The sequence below is a fragment of the Uloborus diversus genome, chromosome 8 (genome assembly GCF_026930045.1).
Source record: "Uloborus diversus isolate 005 chromosome 8, Udiv.v.3.1, whole genome shotgun sequence".
Taxonomy (NCBI): Eukaryota; Metazoa; Arthropoda; class Arachnida; order Araneae; family Uloboridae; genus Uloborus; species Uloborus diversus.
Window position 1 is genome coordinate 13,437,234 of NC_072738.1, and position 20,174 is coordinate 13,457,407.

Here is a 20,174-nt window from a genome sequence, read left to right on the forward strand (position 1 = left end):
TTTTTTAGCGGCGGTTACTGTACTACATCTTTTCATTGTTGCTTATGAAATTAATTACAACGTTCGCGCCTCATTAAGTGCTTTACTCCTGGCCGATTTAGTGCTTTTATTGACACCGAAGCAGTTTCAGAAATTTTTCACACCCAAAAACCGTAGGTCCGTTCGTAGGGGAGAGGGATCATTCCTCAGTATGCCACCCCCCCCCCTAAAACAGTAGTCTGTCTGTATCCGCCCCTGCATAGGGCATGATTTGACAGAGATGATTCTCAGGAACGCCACGAACTACAAATTTTGGAAAGGGGGGGGGGATTCTCGATTTACCGAACGTAATTTAAATTTTACGGAATGAAAAAACACGACATTCTTAAAAAACAGCTTAAAAAATTAAAAAGAATATCAATGTTGCCCTTTGCCTCCAAATTTGCCGACACGTCAGCAAAATTTGCAGGGTAAGGGAAACCCATTATGGCGCCTCTAGTGGTTCTGGGTAAAATAAAACTTCTTAAGCATCACTACAAATCTTTCAGAACTTGTTATGGGTAAGGCCCCTATAGTGGAGGGAGCCGACGCATCCGCCATTTTGGAGCAAACTTGATCCAGTGCTTCGTAGCGATAGCATTGCTGCTGATGTTCACATTTCTCTAGCATGTGCTAAATTGAGTCAAATGGGTGGTTGTTCGGCTGTAAATTGTGCAAACAGTTCCAAAAAAGGATTTCAGCTCTTTAGATTTCCAGCAGATGCAGAAAAAAAAAAAAAAAAAAGAAATGGATAATTAATAGCCCGCGAAGTGACTAGCAGCCTAGAAACGACGCCAACTATTTTCAAAATTTCGCCAATGTTCACCCTCGCTCTCTGACTCTCCAATTCCCCGTTTGGCGAATGATTGCCAATAAAGGTAGCTTTCCCTGTTGTACGCTTGCTCCAATATGGCGGATGCGTCGGCCTCTCCAGTTATAGGGGCTCTAGTTATGGGTTATCTACAAATGATGTCATACTATTTTTAATCATATTGGCTGCCCCACCCTCTGTCACATAGTGTCACACCTCACCTTACCCCCCTCCCTTGTCACAAGTCACGGCCTTCGCCCATTACATAAACATATTGTTTCACAAAAAAAAAAAAGCGGGATACCACGCTTTTTGCTGACTTCCCACTCCCTTGTTACAATTTCAAGATCCTCCCCCCTCTCACTTCAAAACGTGACATCATTTGTGGACGAGTTTAGATTGTGTTACTTTATCTGCCACCGAGTGTAATGATAAATGAATCACCTTTGAGCGAAAATCGCAATCTTCTACTAATGCCAAATAAATAAGTTTAGAAATACAGCTCAGAAATATATTTTTCACGTACGTGTGTATAACCAATAACCGTACCCCACTGAGCTCTTCTACAATAGTTGCTTTTAGTAGCTTGTACTATGAAAAATAGTCTCCAAAATATTTGCCACCTTGACAGATGTAGAAAACAGTTTCTGTTTCTAAAATAGTTTTCCATTTTTTTAAAAATACCATTTGGGTCATAAAAATGAAATGCCAATGCCACTTCGATAGACATTTCTTAGCTGCGTGGTACGTAAATGGGACACAGGGGCAGCCGGATGGGAGGTCTCTGTGACCTTCCAAAAAATTCCTTATTTTATCATTCGGCGGAATTTGAAGTTCCATTCGTGAAATTGAGAATTTTTTGCCATCCCAAATATTTTAGTTCGGTGCGCCCAAGAATGAACGCCCAGTGAGAAGAAAAATCCTTTACATAGACTTTTTTTTCTCTCTAGCTCTTTTAAATGAACACTAAAGAAACAAGTACTGCCATAATCACCTTCCTCAAAATAGTAGTTTTAGTATTTCTAATTGCCAGCGGCAGTCCTACCTTATGCACATTAAAATCTTTATTAAAATTCAAACAATATATCATTTTCTTTATCGATCGTCCGTCTGCTGCAGAAAATAAATATTTAGGCACGAAAGAATCAAGAGGGGAAATTGAAAATCTTTTGTTGCCGGGGAAAGCTTCAGAATGTGAACTAAAATCAATTACAAGAATTTTATTTGTAAACACGGGATATTAAAATTTATTTTTTATCATTGCGTCGCAGTATTTTAATAGCATGTAATTTTGTTCAATTTTGTTCACATTACGAAAACGTGAAAGTATTTTGTGCGAGATTAGTTTAAAAACAATATAAACAAAATGAAACGAAATAAAAAGGAGTAAAAAAATATTAGGCACGATTCCTATCTGGTAATGTTTTACTATGTAGTAGCAGATGCAGTCTATTCTAGTCAAAAAAAAAACACGCCGAAGATTAAAAGCACATGAAAGTACAGGCAATTTTCAAAAAATGATACTCATACTGTAGCAACTCAAAAATTATTTTTGTAACTATAAAATGATTAAGTTTTCGTTAAAAAGAGCGAAAATTCTCTTTTTTTTGAAGGCAAAAATTTAAAGATAAAAACAAAAAATGTTTCGATACAAGTTTTATTGTAAAATACAATTCTTTCATCGTTTACAGTTATTTCAAAATTCATTTCCAATTCGTTCATTTTGAAAAAGCTCAGTCAACTTAACTATTTCACTTTGCCCTACATTCTTCTACTTGCAAGGCTCGATTTAGAAATTTTAAGGCAACAGACCAGAAACATCAGTCCCCTTTAAATAGACTTGCCAACACTGTTTTCTGGGACCAAATACTCCAGATAGACTGGTACATTAAAAGTAATCCTTTAACTTGAAACTGTTGCTTTTCTCCCACACACACACACATTTGTAATTTAAAACTAAATAAATAAAAACCTAACATTTTTTAAAACAATGGCGGGAAGGGTTTGGGATCTCTAAACAAGTCGCAATTAGTGGCGTAGGATTTTGTAAAACAAGTGGGACCTGGCGGGGCTCATAGTGGGAAGTGTCTGGGATCCAAGTGGCAGAAGCAATGGTGCAATCAGAAAATAACTTTAGAGGGGGGGGGGGGCACTTAACAAGATTCTCTCATTTGAAATGGACGTCAATCATTCCATCTCTCTCTCTCTCTCTCTTTCCCAGAATTTTTTTCAATCATCTCTAATGTATACACTGTCTATGGAGAGAATGAGGTGATAAAACTTCTGATTTTGAAAAGGGGTCAGTCAGTATTCGAAGACGGAGCACGTATAAATAGAGGGCTACGCGGGGGTTTTCCCCGGGAATTTTTTTTTTTTTTTTTGAAATTCTAGTTCTAGACGCGGAGTTTTAGACGATCTTTGGTAATGTTAAAGGGAGAAAAGGTTTGAGAACCCTCCCTGGAAATTTTTCGGAATTGATGTCTTTAAAACGCGATTACTTAAAATATTTGTGGCCAATAGGGCAAATGATATGACTCAGAGATTGTACTTGATTGATTTTTCAATTTGGTTTATATCTCCCTCAGCACATGCCGAAATTGAAGTTCCAAAAACGCAATTGTAGACAATCTTCAGTGATGTCAGTTAAAAAGGAGATACCAGGGCTCTCTACTGGAAACTTATCGAAATTGATGTCCTAGAGAGCGTTGTTCAATGATGGTACCGGAAGAGGTTCCGAGATTCCTTCCGCCTAATTTTTTCGAAATTGTAGTACTAAAAATTCAATTTTCATCGTCCTTTTGGTGATATCAGAGAGAATTTGGGGCCCCTTAGGAAGAAGGGCCCCAGGCCCAGGCCTGTGCGGTAATCAGGCCCTGCTGAGAAAGGGGAATGAAGGCGGGCGAAGAACCAGTACGCCTGAAATTTGTTTCAATGAAATGTTTCATATTATATTTTTCAGATACATTTTATTAAAAGTGCTTGATGGAAACTATAAAACATTGCTGATACTTTTTTCTACAATCATAAGTAAAAAGTAACACTTTTAATCGTAAAAATGTATATGAAAAAGTGTTTACCAGAATCTCACAAACATTTTGTGAGATAAAATGGAAATAAATGGCTCTTTCTATTTGAAATAATTATCCGATTTTCTTAATTTAGGTCTCATTAGAAAGAGCCCACGAAAAATACCCATCAAGCTGATTTACTTCCTTCGAATTAAAAAAAAAAAAAATCACCGGGCCAAAAAGTTATAAGTTTTTTAAGCCTAATAGAACATACATATCAAATCAGAAATTTATTGTTTGCCAATGAACTCAGTTTAAATTAACGTGAATAAAATCATTTTCGATTTGTTGCCATTTTTTTTCTAGACTGAACAAATAAAATTCTTGCTTTCGCTTTGAGGTGAAAAATTCCCCTTTTGCATATTTTTGGCCCTTTTTTTGTACTGTCAGCAGAAGATAATCAAAGGTCTTAGTTGCATTAATGGAGGGTTGCTTTTAATTTATTCAGGATTTAAAGATTTACCATTAACAAAATTTAAGAACCTTTTCTTTTGACGGAAAATTTTAGAGTATATTTTATCTTCTATTATTTAAGGCCAATTGTTGAACACGCGTCACATGACAACTTTTATTTTTTAGGTAGACCGTGTAAAGCCTGGCAACGCAGTTAGTAGATAAATAAATCAAGTAATTTGCCGCCCTTAAAATTAAAGAGAGTTTCTAGTTAAATTCCAAACTGGGTTTTAAATATCTAAGCACTGGCACACACTTTAAACTATGTTTTTTAAGATTAAAGTAACGCATCTTGTTGCACTCAAACATGTATTAATATTTTCCGAAGACATTTAAATCACATGATTTGCCGCCCCTCAAATTAAACTGAATTTACAGCTGAGTTCTGAACTAGGTTTTCCATATTCAAACACTGGTACAAACTCTAAATTATTATTTTTTGAACATTAAAGCTGTGTATCTTATAGTACTGAAACAGATATTAAAACTTAATTTTTTTTTTTTTTTTCAATTTCGAAATTTGATTTAAAGAAAAGAAAGGGAACAATCTAAAGTTGAGAGATTATGAAATTCTGATAATCCATTATCCCAATTAACCCTAAAGCTCGAAAGTGTTATTATTGTCACTATAATTAAAAAATTGATAATATTATTATTAAGAGAAAACAAATTTTTAACAAACTCGGGTTCGTTCTTTATTTCATTGAAATAAAAATTTCTAATCTTATTTTTAAAAACAAAGAGATACCAAAAATAATGTTAAAAATATTTAAAATTCGCTCAGGAATAGCGTGAGAGTTTAGCTGTTTAAAAGTAGAATAAATAATGCAGAATACAATGAATAATGCATCAATATTATAATGAATGTAATCTCATAAATAATTCATTTAGTTGTATTTAATAAGTCTTCAAATCGCATTCATTCAAACTTGCTTAAAATGAAGATTGCATATCGTAACACATTTTCGAACAGCAAATTTTAATTAACATTTTCCGTAATATTATCTTTAGGCGCTTTGGGAAATAGCTTCTCGGAAACAATAGCTCTTATTCACGGGCATGAAATCTGAATATTTAATGTCTCTCGAATGATGGTTTGACTGTTTTTAAACTGGAACAAAACAAATGAAGGTAAGTAAAAAAGCGCAGGGCAACAAATTCACAAAATTAAAGATTATCACATAAGACACCAAGTCAAGACTTCGTATGGAAACAACATATTTTGAAAAAAAAAAAAAAAAAAAACTGCATGGACATGATAACTTTTAGCAACTGTTGCCCTTCAGTCACATAAACAAAGAAAATAAGTTCAAGACGGAACGATAAACGAGGGGGGGGGGGGGGGGGGGGGCAATCTTCAAACTAAAAAAAAAAAAAAATCGTCAACGTCGTGGACACAAGAACCTGAGAAATAATGACTATTGAAAGAACACGGATTTTTTTTTTTAAGTGATTACTGAAAGTTTTAGAACTGATTGAACAGAATGAATCATCATCGGAACCAGATTTGGGATTCGCAACTGCAGAGCTCGAATACGCTACCTTTCGGTGATTCACAATACTGAAAAAGGTAAAACATTCCAATCCACGTGTTTTCTTTTGGGTAAATTACAGGCTTCAGACAGTTTGTGGTGTAATGTAATTTCAGAAGAAAAATAAAGCTTCCTACAAACACGATGAAAAGTCACTGTCATTCACAAAGTGTCAAAGCAAGTTATAAGTTTCGGCATTTTTTTGTTTTACCTTTTTCATCCGCCATTAGACAGTGGCAGCAGCGCCCCCTATAGTTTATTGGAATTGCGAGTAGCAGGTCCCTTTACCTTGTGATCAGTATTTGTTGGAACTGGAATTAGAGAATTTCAGCTGTAAAATATTATTCTCGATGTTTAGTGTTCTTGTTGAACTATTTATGTTGTTTAGGCAAGTTAACCTTTTTCTAATACATTAACTTTTTGTGGCAACGATGAGTTTTCAATGCATAAAATTGCCCGTGTTGTGGCGGTCAGGGCTTGTTTTTCTTGACCAGCGCATGTAACTTTAACAAAATGTTTAACCAGTTTTTACTAAATATCGTTCTTGTTTTAACCTTGTGCTGTCTCTCAGAATGTTGAAGTGAGAATTTTGGACATTGGTTAAATGTCCCTCCCGTACCCGCAACATAAAGTTAAATATCTTTAGATTTAACAGAATTTCTCTAAATATGCTATGCACTCAAACCAGAATCGATTATCAAAAATCAATGAAGACCCCCTAACGATAGAGGAACAATGTTTGAACAAACAAGCAACGAAAATATCGAATATTATCAAAAAGCACATCAATAAGTGTAAAGGAATTTCATAAGACTCCTGAATTTAAGTTAATTTTATGAAATTGGAAAATGTCGGCGAAATAATTTGCAACTCCAATAAACTATAGGGGGATGTTGCAGCCACTGTCTAATGGCGGATGAAAAAGGTAAAACAAACAAATGCCGTAACTCATAACGTGTCGTTCCTGTCCATGAAAAATGCATAATGAATACCAGTGAGGGAGAACAAAGATGGCGGACATATTCAGTTAGATTTCCAGCGTTCAAAGAAGTAATCACTCCATTCTACGCGTATCACTGGAGTAGACACACCTGAGCTTGAGGCGCGAAAAACGACCTAATTTTATTACATCTGCGGAATTAGTTTACACAATCGAATTGATCAGTGGCAGGGGGCGTAGCTCAGATGGTAGAGCGCTCGCTTAGCATGCGAGAGGTACCGGGATCGATACCCGGCGCCTCCACTTTTTATATTTCAAACTGCATCACTACATAACATCTTATTAAAGTACAATTTCATAGCTGAATTTTGAAGTGCTATCCTTGTCAAATTAATCTTACTGATGGATAATAAAGTTTTGGAAAAACACCCGGGATAATTCATACAGAATATTACATTCTAGAAAAATTTATTGAATCATAAGCAAGAACTTGATTAATATATATATTGGTTATTGCACTATTTAAATGTGCTCACTGCACTTGGGGTACTAAAATAGTTCGCAGCATTTTATATGAGAACAGACTACTAACACATTTACCTCGTTGAGAAAAAGTAAAGTTTTCTTATGCACTAAATTTACTGGCGTAAAAATCTTTTAAAAACTTATTGAAAGTTTGCAGTTTTAAAATTCTGAAAATGAAATAGCACTTTAATGTCGATTTCCTCCAACGAAAGCCTCAGCATTTAAAGTTCCTAATTTAAAAAAAAAAAAAAGATCGTTTGCATACGTTTTGACAAAATAAAATGAAATTATCTTGCTACAAAACATTCCAAAATAAAAATCGGCTGTTCTTACAAAGAAGTTTGAAGCAAAACGCAATTTGCGTATTAGCACAAGCGTTCCATTGTTTCCAGCTCTAAGAATGTTTTTTTCCTCTAAAAGTTCTATTCACATGAACAAACAAAATCATAATCAAAACAAAAGAACTCTTCTGCCTCCCAAGAAATCGAAAACAAAGAAAAATGGGTTTGTTTAAATAATGTCAAAAGAAAAGAAATCTACTGTTGTTTAAGTTTCTAATTTAATTTAGGTTTCGTCAATACATTTGAAGGTTAATTAAATCAGGAAGTGGAAAATACTTAAGACATTTAATTTAGGAAGAAATAAAAAGAGCCCTAAAAAGGTGAAAGCAGAGTCAAGTTACAAAATCGAATTATGTGCATTACTGAGTCCTTCAGACTGATGCTTTAAAATACTTTGAAGAAAACCACGAATCCAATTTAGATTTTCAGTGAAACATGTCTATAACAATATTGTTTATAATAATAACAACAGTATATAATGATATCTTCAAGCAAAAATTTCATTTAACAAGTGCATTTTCACCCGACCTATAGCGATAATTACTCTTCTAATGCACTACCAAATTACGGTACAGTTGGAAAAGTGAAGCGGCGCACCACAAATTGCCAGCCTAGCTGGCGACCCCACGACAACCATAAGAACAACCAGCAGATTACAATAATTTATGTCTCTTTAAAAAAAAAAAACAGAATCAGTAGTTGCGGCAAACCTAACCTAGCAGCCTCTTAATGCTGTGATTAGGATCTATGTAGCCCTCACTTTGCTGCTAGGTTAGGGTTTGCCCCAACGATAGTTTAACTGTCACAGCTTTGTCTACCTTAAAAATTAAGTCCCCAAGAAAACATGGCAACAGAATGCTAAAAAAAATCAGGATAATTGGGGAAAAGCTATACTGTAGTGGCATCCAATTGATAAAGAAAGAAAGAAAAAAAAAAGTCAACTCTGAAGAAAAATTTGGAATATTTGTCAACCATAGCTACTTTTTTTTAAAAAGGAACATTATTGAAAATACAGTAAGAAAAAGCACACTGAACGAAAATATCTAAAAGGCGCCAGTTAATGGCGATGTTGATTTAACTTTCATTGCATAAAAAAGTGTTCCTAATACGGGTAGCAACGGAAATGTTTCTGTCTAGTACATATTATACGCTCTCAATTTTTAATTTTAATAATTATTACAGCTTAAAATTAAAATTTTTAAATGGCTAAATTACCCATTATTAAATCATTATTATTACACTTTTAGATACATAAACTTTACATTACTTTGACTAAGTTTGTCCTTAAAAAAAAAAAAAAAACTCAATAGATTGCATTTGATATTGAGGGCCAGGCATAACTACCAATAACGATTTTTTTAAAGGTTCCACAAGCATCATTATTGACAAGTTTTACTGCAGTAATAAAAAAAGTTTTATCAATTAAGTCTCAAAACACACAATTGAATACTGTTAGTTTCTCTATCCATTGTGCCTCATTATAATATAATAATAAAAATTAACGAAAGAAAAACCAACAGGAGTTTGAAAAATTATAATGAATACATACCAAAATCACGAAACTTATTAAAGAAAATTCGTATTTGTGCATGTTCGTGCATATGCTCATCACAGACAAATTTATAAAGCTTTGTCACACTTGTCGGCGATACAAAACATTTTTTCAGTTCATTAGGTTTAGTTTGCCATAAAATCCAGGTTTTTCAACTTAGGTGGAAAATAAATACCCAAATTTCTTAAACTTAATTTTTTGCTGTTATTTTACATAAAAATAATAAAGAACAGATATCACTGACGAGGTGGAGTAAAGTTTAGAACTACATGTAAAACCATTACAAATAACCATGATAATTAAAAACACGCAACAATTCTTTAAAAGAAACTTACTTCACTAAAACAAGCTACGAATTTGTGATGGTCAACTTATGGTCGAAACTTCGCTCTCCAAGAACTTTAATCATATTTGACTCCTCGATTTTAGCAAATATCATCGGGGTAACACATCGAATGTTCGGCTTATTATATTTTGGTAAAATCTTTTCAGGAATATGGCCTTTGCATAACGTCTAAATTACTTAAATTACATGTTGCAAAAAAAAAAAAAAAAAAAGTTTTTTCTTTTTTTCCTTTTTTTTTCAGTGTGTACGAAGCCTTTTTAGTATTAGTTTCTATTTTTTAATTAATATTTAATAGGGACTTTTTGGGACATAAATTTTTGTTGTAGTTGCAGAAAAGACGCCAAACATTACATAAATACAATCTTCCATGAATTTCAATCTATGTTGCATTTAAGTTCATTGTATTTAATCCTGCTTTCCCTAAAAACTATTAACATTTATTAAAATGAATACAGTGAAACCTGTGAATAACGATACTGTCTATAACGATGACCTGTCTATAAAAATATTTTTTTTTCCCCAGCAAAATGTCAGCATGAATTATCAAATTGTCTATAACGATAACCTGTCTGTTACGATTTTTTTTTTTACTGTCTGTTACGATTTTTTTTTTTAAAAGTCCCAACAGTATCGTTGTAGACAGGTTTTACTGTATGTAACTAATAATAAACTTTAAAAAAGAAGGGTGTATATTAAGCGTAACCTATGATCACTTTACTCCATCTTACTCAAGTTGTACTAAAATCTATATATGAGGCAGTGAGAAGCGAAGTGATGCAAGTGTAAAAAATTAAAAATTTGGAGAAAACCATTACACAAATGGTAGGTGAACCTCGCATCTATCTTGGGGTAAGATATAGTACTAGTAGCCCTGGTAGGTGCTGCTACACAGCATGATTCAGAAAAACTTTTCAATGAAAGCCTTCCTAGGACTTGATCTTGACACGCGTTTTTCTCAAAACTTGAAAACGTCCACTAACATCCCTTTGCAACTCACCGCTTCGTGTATAAAATAAAGTCCTGTTAGTTACACTATTTTATAACTCAAGAAGGCTGAACCGATTTGGTTGAAAATTGGTGGGGAGCAAGGGCGCCCATATAGGGAGCAAGAAGGGGCGGGGGGCTCGAGCCCTCCCCCCCCTTTGAAATTAGAACTTTCTTGCTTTTAGAACTTTTTTTCGTTGCGAAAATGTAAAAACGTTTCTTCTCCAGCCATTTATGAATAAGTTATTAAAAATGTCAAATTTTAATGACTCTAATCTGTCCTGAAATCAGTTTCCACGGGGAAAATATTTGAGCCCCCCTTGCAACTTTGCATATGGGCGCCCCATGGTGGGAGGTAGCTTAGAACCAGGAGACGGACAGAGGATACTTTTTATCCCGTTCGACAGCGTTCCCGAAATATTTGTAATTGCAAATTAAATGCTTAATTGTTTACTTCTATGAATTCCTAATAGATGGCGGGGTAAGTTAACTCGATGGGCGTTGGCCGTCAGTGTCGATACCTACGCAATTGTGGGACTGTTGTGGCCAGCGAATTTATTTTTGAATGCGTTTTTTTTTTTTTTTTTTTCAATATTCAGGTACATAATTTGATTTTGTAGGATTTTTCTATTGGCTTTTGTTTTTCTTATTTCTACAATGTTTGTTTTTGTTCTTATAGTTGGAGATAGTTACTTATTTAAGAAATTAATTTCATTTGTCGCATTATTCAATTGTGATCGTTCTTTATAACGTTTTTATTAGAGTATTGTTTACTTGGCGAAACATTTCAAATTGCAGAAAAAAAACCCACTTCAGTAGCTAAAGGGCAGGGTTACGGTAGCGTGGTTGCTTGGCGCGTTAAGCGATGAACTATACAGTTGAAGGATTATTTTGAATTTTAAAGCTAATGTTAATCTTTTTATCTGCTTCGGCGAATAGTTTTAAATTTCAAAGAGACTCCAATAGGTTTTTGAAAATGTGTGTACGCATTTCAGTTGAAGAAAATTCGCTCCAGACGGGATAAAAGGGATCGCGTACTTTTTTTATTCAACGAACTTTCTTTAAATTCTTAGCACGGGCATCGCCGTGAGGGTACTGCTAGTATAGTAATATAAAAAGAGTCCAGATTAACTGCTAAGGAAGGAGTGTTTATCGCTTTTCACAGTCACAGTTCTAATCTGATAAAAATTCTAACAAACAAAATTTCACAGAGAAGTTTAAACAGGTGTCCAGATTTTAAACTTTCATTAGCATCCAAAACGACTTTTTACTAAATAAAATATTGCGAGATTGAAATCTTAAAATTCTTAACTTAATTCCTAACTGTTAAAATCAAAATAAATTTTTTACTCATTCCACCATTGATTTCAAAGATTTTCGATTCAAAGATTCGTTTTAATTCATGCATGACCGCTTTACCCCATTTGACCCTATTTATTAACCAACTTCAAACGAGCTGATGTGTGCATCACATGACTTCCTTTTACACCAATTTAATGCTATTTCCCTATTATTGCAATTTTAATGGGATTCTCTCTCTAACTCTTTAAATATCACTAGCAATGGCCACATTGAAAGCAGATTTAAAAAAAAAAAAAAATCGCCAAATTTTTCGCCAAGTTGGCGACAAAACTTGGCAACCAAAAGACTGGCGATATATCGCCAAGTGACCGCCAAATTATAACACCACTTGAGTTTGCATCGAAATTAACAATGATTTCCCCCCAAAAAGGTGCAAAAGACCCCTTTAGAAACACCCGAATGCAACCAAAATAGGAGGTGCACAACTAGACCCCACTACGAGTCTATGTACCAAATTTCAACTTTCTAGGACATACCATTTTTGAGTTATGCGAGATACATACGCACATACGCACATACACACATACGCACATACATACAGACGTCACGAGAAAAGTCGTTGTAATTACCTCGGTGATGGTCAAAATGGATATTTCGCGTGTCTATACATTCTTAGGCACTTTTCCGCATGTGGTCGAATCGAAAAAAAACTCAACATTCATTTGGGGGTGAGCAAAATGGAAATTAAGGGCGATTTTTGAGTGAAAATATTTTCGCGAATACAATACTTCCTTTTTTGTAAAAGGAAGTAAAAAGGAGGTTATGATTTCGTATTGCGGCTTTTTATATGTGTTTTCGAATTATTCCAACACTACTATGGTCCCATTGTAATTTGGTCTGGATCTGATAAGGGATCTCGGAGAAATCCAAGAAATTTCATACGTCATGGTCAAGATCGGTGTATTTTCACACCTAAGGTTTTGGCTTTCTCTTGAACAATATTTTTTCGCGGCCACATGGATGATTAATTTTCTCAACGCTGCGCCCGCATGGTAATTTTTTATTATAGGTGTTATTAATGTATTTATTAATGCGAAGCAAAGCAGTAAATTAAAATATATTTTGCTACTTTAATAGTTGAATCAATTACATTAATATTTTATTTACTAATAAATAACTTTATTTAGGCACTAAAATATAAAGTTCTTTATTTAATATTTCAATTTTTAAATATATTTAGTGTTCAATTGAAGAGGAATTGAATACAGAACACCCCTCCCCCACGATTTAATTTATATTCTTTAATAATATACATTATAACTGTGTATGATTTCTGAAGTTTGACCAATATTCTGGATTTACTATTTCACGATGCCACCAGTTCAATTTGAAATTAGGGTTATATTAATTAGCAGGCTTCAAAAAAAGACGGAGGTTCTGAACTCGTCGGATTGGTTTTTCCTTTGTACAATTATCCATAAATACTCGAAGACACCTGTACCCAGGGGCGTGCACAGGGAGGGGGGAGGGACACCTGTTGGCCCAGGCCCGAGCCTGGAGGGGGCCCAATATTTTTGTAACGAACGGTGAAATATAACATAACATAAATTACAATTTACAATATTAGAATTCAAAAATTTACAATTTTACAAATTTAAACTTAAAGCGATTTTTTTTTTAGTGACTCGTGCATTTGCTTTCGGAAAGCAAACTTTGATAAATTTGAACAAATGATGAAGACAATTTTTTTTGTACATTAGTTACGCATTTGAAAAAGCCTTTCTTCACAGTCGTCCGAAGTCTCCGAGACGCTCGCCGTGTTATTTACACCACTAAAAAGCAAAAAATAAATTACTTTTAAATAAAAAAACGGCTTTAAAAAATACTCAGGAACTAAAAAGCAAAAAATAACCGATTACACTTCCATTCTATTTCCTACCCAAACATAGAAATGAAATTTATTTTACAATTCCAGTAAAAAAATCAACTAAACTAAACACCGAATTATAAAATAAACACTGATTTAAATTATTATACGATGAATTATTTTAAATACCTAACTAATTATATACGATCTCTTAATTTTCAATAACCTTTTGAAGTCGGGGCCTCCTATAAACTACTACCTAACGTAACTGAGTAGGTTTAGTTTTAAAAACTAATCTCGCGTATAGTTAAATTAGTGTTTAATTCAGGATTCGATGGGTTGTCAGTTACGTTATGTAGTTGTTTATAGGAGGCCCCGACTTCAAAAGGTTATTAAAAATTAAGAGATCGTATATAATTAGTTAGGTATTTAAAATAATTCATCGTACAGTAATTTAAATCAGTGTTTATTTTATAATTCGGTGTTTAGTTTAGTTTAGTTGATTTTTGTACTGGAATTGTAAAATAAATTTCATTTCTATGTTTGGGTAGGAAATAGAATGTAAGTGTAATCAGTTATTTTTTGCTTTTTAGTTCCTGGGTATTTTTTGAAGGCGGTTTTTTTTTTTAAATTTAAAAGTAATTTATCAATTTCACAAATCATCAGGCATTATCACTTTGTACAATTTTCTTAGAGAAGAACGGATGCATAAGGGAAAAAGATGCACTTAAATTGTGCGGGGGATACCGCAGTCGAACCCGGTTTATAGTGAAGTCAAAGGGATCAAAATTTCGTTATACACAGAAAAATGTGAAGGAGAATTCAAGCTATTCCGTTATAATCATAAATTCGCTATATACGGCTTCGCTATAAAAAACGAGCACGACTGTATATATTTTTCATTCTCCACATTTTTTTAGAAAGTATTTAGAAACGCTCATTGAAAACATACATGTTGTTGCTTTACTTTATTTTTCAACTGCTGCTTTTTCCCTCAATTAATAAAATATTCTTCTTTTTATTTATTTACTAGCTGCATTGCCCGGCTTTGCACGGTCTGCCACGAAAATAAAAGTTATGTCAAGTGACGCATGTTCAACAATCGGGTTTCAATTAAAGAGAGAGAGAGAGAGAAAATACTGTAAAATATCCAGTCAAAATCATGAGGTTCCAATAGGTTTAAAAGTGCTTTTAAAGTTTTTCGTGGTGATTTTAATTTTCTTTTTTAAATTCGAAAGAAGTGAATGAAGTATATGGGTATTTTTCGCGGGTTTTCGAATGGCGTTAAAATCGAACTGATCGGGTAATTATTTCGGAAAAAAAGAGTCATTTAATGCCATTTTTGGGCCCTAAAATTAAAATTCGAACGGTTCGGTTCTTTTTGGCGTTCGAAAAGCCCCCGACGTTCCGTTCCTTCTCGGGTGCCCAAGTACATTGGCCTCAAAAATATAAGGTACAACCTGTTTTTTGCGTCTAATTTGCAAATGAATGAATGTAGAAACAAAAAATGTGGAGGATATGTGCATTGAATAGTTTTTTTATCGAATGCGTCATAGAAATTTGTACATGTGTATTGCAAAAATGATTTATAGCAAAAAAAAAAGAAAAGAATCTTTTCGAAAAAGTCCATTCTTGAAGAAAACAGATCATCACAGTGTTATGTTGTAAAATGTCATAAAAACAATGCACAAATGGCTTCTAATAAGGAATGTGTCCCCCCCCCTAACTTAAATGCATTGGTGTCATCGATTTTCTATGTTGCTTATTAAGTTTTCGAACTCTGGAATAGGAAGCGAAGACCAGACACTGAATAAAAGCCTTGTTCCAGCTCATGTAACGACCTTGGTGGAGGATTTAAAGCAGCAACCAGTCTGGCAAGATAGTCCCAAAGACATTCTATCGGATTCAGGTCCAGAGATCGAGCTGGCCATTCAGTTCGTTCCAAACCGTGACCCTCAATATACTCCTCAAAATCCAAGCTCGGTGAAGTCCTGCATTACCATCCATCAGAATGAAGTCATTACTAACAGCACCAGCATATTGGCGGACATATGGATCAAGGACCTCATTCCGATATCTCAGACCAGTCACAGTTCCTCCATAGAACACATGCAGGTCAGTGTGACCCTGCCCAAACCACGATTCCACCACCTCTCACTTCAATCCTTCTTCATCCCTCACACTTCATCCCTTCACTCTTCATCCCTCACACTTCAACTGTGTCTTTCAACAGTGTTGGATTGATGGTATGTAGTGCGCTGTTCCCTCCAGATCAGTAGATGCCCTGAATCACTCTCAATGTAAATCTGGACTCGTCTGTGAACAGCGCAGTAGCCCATTGCTGCTGGGCCCAAGAAACATGTTCTCTTGCCCAGCATTAGCGGATCTTTCGATGCGTCCCGTTGAGGAAAAACACACAACTGGTCGTCTTGCATAGAGACCTGCATTGTGAAGACGATTTCACACCGTAGTAGCAGAGAATCTTCTTCCTGATGCTACAAAAGGGTCTGCAACGAGCTGCGTCACGTTAGTTGTTCTTCTCCTTCGGACCCAAAGAACTAGAAAACGGTCTTCTGCAGGTGTTGTAGCTCGTGGTCGGCCTGGAACAAGTCTTCTGGACACAGAACCTTCGGATTGGTATTGATTCCAAAGTCGCTGAACAACACTACGAGACACATTGAGGCATCTAGCAGCATCAGCCTGCGACAATCCCATTTCCATCCATCCAACTGTCTGCCGCCTTAACGAATCCGGTAAACGACGTCTCTGAGACATTTTCTAAACTCTATTGACTATTGTCACCGAAACTGCCAACAACAGTTGAAAATCAACACAACTTAAACACAAAAGTACGAAAGCTTGATATTTGCATATTTTTCTCTCACTCATAAAGATATGTTATTTACTGTAAAATAAAATTGGTAGCTATCGTTTTTTCATAAATGGTTTTCAAGTTTGTTATTATCATTCATGCAACCTATGCATTTGATTGTTACTGCAACTTTTTTACATGGTGAGCTTCAAAAAACATGTTGTACCTTAACTTTTTGAGGCCATGGTTCTACCCTGCCGAATTTGATCCAGATCGGACGAAAACTGTCGATAGGGAACATACATATATGTATACACACATATATGTAAATATATTCTTTGTTTTATTTATATAGATTTATTTTTTAAAAACGAACCCCCACGAAACTTGTTACACCCAGGCAAACAAATAAATTCTCAGTAAGAGCCAGAATAATTAGCATCGAAATGACTTAACGACGAAATAAATGTCGTCTGCTGAAACATCGTATCGTTCCACAAGAAAGGACAAGACAATAAAGAAGTTTTAAACTTTCATTATTTTTGAAAACGGAGCTAATTAGTCGGGAAAAGGGAAACAAATGATTTAACGCTGTGATATCAAATTTACAGAATTTAATTAGGCACAGACCATCGGACCCGCTTGAAGAGCATTCAATAATGGAAAGAGAAATTCGGTGAAGAGAAAACGATTTCCCTCCCCCCACCCTTGAGAGAAGACCACTTAAGCAGAAGGTGTCGCCGCGTTAATCAAATTTGTTTTTGCATTTTCATTTGACGATAGGAGTCGCAGATGCGCTTTGGGTTGATTTTTAACCTTGGGGAAAATTACTTTCGATTTGCGATAGATCGAACCTTTTTATCCGATAGAAGTGATTCAAGAACGCTGTTGAAAAAAACGGTGACTAAGCTCATTTAAAACAAAGATTGTGTAGATAGAGAGAGAAAATCATAAACTAAAACATTAAATATTTAGAATCTGTAACAAAAATGTTTCAATTAAGTCTTTAATCTGGTTCATGTTTAAGGTTACCATACGTCCCCTTAAATGTTCTGTCTAAGCCAGATATTCAGAACCGGTGGTCAGGCAGCCAGGGGCGTGCACAGAAATTTTGGGGCTAGCCACAAACGACTTTTACGGGCCTTCCCCCTCCCTACTGTTTCCCCCTACGTTCCTACATTTTTCTCACCCCTCATTTAAAAAATCTCGGTCCCCCTTCAGACTCGAGCCCGAGCCAACACAACAGGTGTCCCTCCCCCCCCCCCCTTCGTGCACGCCCCTGCTGGCAGCGGTTCGCAGAAAAAAATGACCGGTCCTCGAAGATTTTCGCTCTTTCACGTTAAAGATATTTTTTGCACCCAAAATAAATGAATAAGCGAATAAATAAATGAAAAATAACAGTAATATATAAGAATATGCTATACGACATTTTTTTCATTAATTTTCCCAATTCTCCGATTTTTCAATAATGTTTATTTAACTCATGATCACTTAATTTACAGTTAAAAAAATGAGTTGTTCAAGAAAAGTTTTATTTATTTACAATGGGGTCGTTTCCAAAATTTTAAAAGTATTTTTTTCTGAAAGAGCATGCTTAAAAACATAGGATCTGATCATTTTTAAATAATTTATTTAAGTTTTTAAAAATTATTTAAATCGGAGCGCTTTCATTGTTTACACTTCTGTCGTGTGACATCACAAATGATGAAATGCCATTCAATGTTGTCATTCACAGAACAAAATATTTAATCCGCATCTTTACTCACGTGTATTGGCAACGATATGGTTGATAGTAAGCGTAGAGCGCAATTTTAATTCGCTGCTTGATTATCATAAAGTGGAAACGTAGTAGAAAGATTTGCCGAATTGCATTATTTGTGACGTCATAAAGACCACGCCTTGTTTGAAAAATCGGACATTTTAAAAAATTAATTAAAAAAAAAAACTGTTGGGAAAATCAAAGTACAGTCGAGCCTCCATATATCGAACTTCCACATATCGAAATTTTCTATATATCGAAATCCCAGCAAATTTCAATGTTTATTACATAGAAAAATTGTTTCTATGTAATAAACATTATCGAAAAAATCTCTATGTATCGAAATTTTTTTCGAGACATTCGTAGATTTTTTTTTCCACTTTAGACTGTTGTCTCATGAAGAATGAAGGTTATGGGAGAAAATTATGTTTACTAAAAGTTGCTAAGAAACTCATAAGAAATCTGGGTTTGAGGGGTGATAGGTCGTTGTTCTCTTCCGGAGTTCTTATATTCCCTCAAGTTCATTTCAAATCTTAGTTGTAACCTGTAGCACTGTAAAATCAGTTTCAAGTTATCCTTTTTGTCTGTTGATTATCATTCCTAGTCTTTTTAGCTTCAGTAAAAATCATTCAAGTTATGTAGATTGATTTTTTACTTTTCTCTCGATTACATTGTCAAAATGAAAATCCCCTCATGTTGCGAATCAAGTTGAACTGCCGAAGAATGAAGATGTATGAAAGCACAAAATATGTGTAATCTCTGTTAATTTTTCAGTTATTAACTTTCGTTTAATCCGATGCTCGTATAAATTAGAAATTGGGTTTCATGCACGAAAATTAGCTTTGATTTTAATGTTTTAAGAGATTTTTATGATAAAATAAGATTGTTTCTATATATCGAAATTTCTATTTATCGAATTTTTTTCCGGCAATTTGCTACTTCGATATATAGAGGTCCGACTGTATTTTCTGGGTCCATGTAATTTTTTTTTGCTCATTCTATCCATTTCAATGACTAAAAGTAGTACTTTTGACTGAAGGAAACCACCCCATTACTTTGTAAAAACAAAACACGTACTGGTGGCAAAACGTTTTCACAAGTTTTTAACGGTTCTCGAATTTTGTTTCAAAAGCTTTTGTCGGTCCGCCAGCGAAAAAAGGTAGATAAACGCTGGTCTAGAAGAGGAAAAAAATAAATGATTACCTTACTCATGCTTAACGAACTAAGCTTGAAAACTTGCAGAAAATCTCATATTTCACAACCTCGGTGTTGAAAAGTAAAAGAAAATTAAACAACGCTACAAAAGCACAAATTTGCAAAAAAACTGCATAAATACGGCTATTTAACTTACTTTCACTAAGAAGGTATTTATTTATATTTCTTGTTGGCTTGTTATACTACTACAGATCTTTTTGACAAAACTTGCATGGGCGTTTTCAAAAGATTGGCTATTCAAACAACTGATGCTAAGGAAGCAACATGATGAGGGAGTCAGTTTCAAGTCAAATGAAGGAGAGATTTTGTACCTCCAAATGGCAACACATTAATCACCTTTTTTTTTCTTCTGGCTGCGAAGTAAAACGTATTGCTTCCTGACTTTTATAGACCATATGTTTCTAGAAACACCGATACCCTCATAAATTAGGGCTTAAAGTTAATGACATCTTTAGGACTTTGCTGGAGCTGATAAATTGCTAAAACTCCTCCTGTCAACTGATTGATTACTGCAGCTATTTTGAACTTTTTTGCATTCAAAAGTTTGCGAATAAGCGATTGGTTGCTGAATAATTAAGCTAATCTTTACAAAGAAATTTATAACAGAATGAAAAAAGAATAGGACATATGATTTTTAAAACTTTGGAAG

General features: G+C 34.5%; 1 protein-coding gene and 1 non-coding gene across 2 annotated transcripts in view; one reads left to right on the forward strand and one right to left on the reverse strand.

Moving 5' to 3' along the window:
• LOC129227701 (midasin-like) overlaps positions 1 to 20,174 on the reverse strand; it is a 285,381-nt gene that overhangs the window by 123,275 nt on the left and 141,932 nt on the right. The gene's annotated exons all lie outside the window — the stretch shown is intronic.
• Positions 7,053 to 7,125, forward strand: Trnaa-agc (transfer RNA alanine (anticodon AGC)). Its single transcript has one exon. It is a non-coding gene; the product is annotated as a tRNA-Ala (tRNA).